Genomic DNA, 2,407 nt, shown 5'->3' on the forward strand with positions numbered 1-2,407 from the left:
GCTTTGGTTTCCTTCTTCCGCCCCACACCCCTTCACCTCCTAGGCCCCTCCTTGGGACTCCTGACTCTTTCCTGCAGCCTTTCTACTGCTACTCCTGGATCCTTCTTTACAGCTGTGTTTCTGCCACCCCCCTGTTCTTGGTTGGGAAAGATCTCCCCTAACCTTGTCGGAAAAGGCCGGAAAGCTTTGGGGGGCCTTTTGGCAAATTAGGGCCCTTAAAAGTCTTGGGGGGCAAAAAACCTTAAAGGTTAGGCTTCGGCCGCCACCCGGGCAAAATTCAAAATTTCCTACCATCTTTTTCTTTTTATCCACATCCTCCCTCCACCTTTTTTTTTTTTTTGTGCCCCCCCCTCCCCCCCCACCCCACAACCTTTTTTTTTGTGCAACTTTTGAAAGTCACTGTCTATCATGTATTATATATTGAACCCCCCCCCCCCCCCCCCCCCAGGGGTTTGGCATTGTGGGTTTTTGGCATTGTGGGTTTTGGCTGACAGACAGTGTATTCTATTCTTGGACAATAGACGTATTGCGTAGTGTCAGCTTAGTTTTGTTTTAAATACATGTACTTTGTACATTAAAGGATACCCACGCAGCGATTCTAAACTTTTACTAATTTTTGATAATTGCATATTTTATATAGACTAGTGCATATCCACGCTCTTCATCATGCTTTATGCGCTTTACTACCATTATTACCCCAGCGGACCCTAGAATACCCAGAAACATTCTCGGCTTCCCGGGAGGCATACAGTGCAAGCTGCATGTTGTACGCGCTCAAACACTAAGAAAGGGACACGATCTTTCGCTGTCTATACCCGGGTACCCATTCCTACCTGGGTGAAGTTAGGAAAAATCGGGTAAAGTGCCCTATCCAAGGACACAACGTCGGGTCCCTGACGGGATTCGAACCCATAACTTTGCGGTTGCGAGTCTGAGAGGCTAACCAATTGGCCACAACTTGCAGGAACAAACGCTGGGAAAAATCCGCCAAATCTTGAAACGTTTTTAAGATAGAAGAATTGTTTTAAGTAATTTGTTTAAGTAAGACATTTTTAGAAATCTTTTCAGCTCAACAAGCCTTATCCTTTGATCGTAATTATTGTTTATACATTGGACATTTCACTTGCTGTACCTATTTTTAGATCCTTTGTTTTTTAAGGGGAAAGGGATTTGACGGGGGATTGGGGGGGGGGGGGGGAGGTAGAGTTATGCATTCCTTCATTGTAATCAACTTCCCGGTCTTCCTGTCTGGTCTGGTCTCTCTGTCTCCTTTACTCCTTAACTCTCTCTCTCTCTCTCTCTCTCTCTCTCTCTCTCTCTCTCTCTCTCTCTCTCTCTCTCTCTCTCTGTCTCTGTCTCTGTGGCTTTTCCCCATGTATTTCTCTCCTCTATCCCCCCTCTCCCTGTTTTCTGTGTGGCTCTCAATTCACTCTTCAAGAATCTCCCCCCCCCTTCTCTCTCTCTCTCTCTCTCTCTCTCTCTCTCTCTCTCTCTCTCTCTCTCTCTCTCTCGCCCCCCCCCCACAAACCCATTCAATACATATATCATCTATCTTTCTTTCTTTCTTTCTTTTCCTTCTTCTTCCTTCCCTTCTTCCTTCCCTCCTTCCTTCCTTCCTTCCTTCCTTCCTTCCTTCATTCCTTCCTTCCTTCCTTCCTTCCTTCCTTCGCTACCATTTTCCCACCTCGAACTCTCCCCGTCTCCCCCTCCCCTCAGCTCTTCCTCACCATTCCCTCCCCCTCTCCCAAACTGTCTTTATTCGCATCCGCCTATTATAGGTCTACAATACTTTGCATGGTTCGTCCTCCAGGAATAGATCACTGTCCGATGGCCTCGGAAAACGCGCATTGCATAAATATTTAGCGCAAGATTCTCAAAAGATGCCACACTCGCCCTTGTTGGAAAAACTCGTTCGGAATTTTGCGGAAGATGGGATAAAGAATCCCCGGGATACTCTTCATACCCCTCTCCCCCCAACCACCCCCACCTCCATGGCCTTTTTTGCGGGTGTGTGAAGGATTATTCTTCATACCCCTCTTCCCTCAGCCCCACCCCTCTCTCCTCACCCCTCTTCCCTCACCCTGCCCCTCAGCCCATGCCCTTTTATGTAAGGGTGTGTGAAGGATACTCTTCATACCCCTGCTCCCCCCCCTCTTCCTGCCCCATGCCCTTTTATGTGCGGGTGTGTCGAGGGTGCTATTAGAATGTTTAACTATTTTCCTTCTGTTTTATCCGTCTGTCCATCTTGATTCTTTTTTTCGCTCGCACTATAATAATATTATGACTGTGTCTGTGTCCATGTGTTTCTCTTAACTCGAAAGTCAAATCCTCAGTTCCCATTTTTTGGTCTTCTCCCTCCCCCTTGCTTCCCCCATTCTCTATTCTATTTTCATCTTTGACCCCCCAC

Source organism: Aplysia californica, unplaced genomic scaffold (assembly GCF_000002075.1).
Source record: "Aplysia californica isolate F4 #8 unplaced genomic scaffold, AplCal3.0 scaffold00881, whole genome shotgun sequence".
NCBI classification, from domain to species: domain Eukaryota; kingdom Metazoa; phylum Mollusca; class Gastropoda; order Aplysiida; family Aplysiidae; genus Aplysia; species Aplysia californica.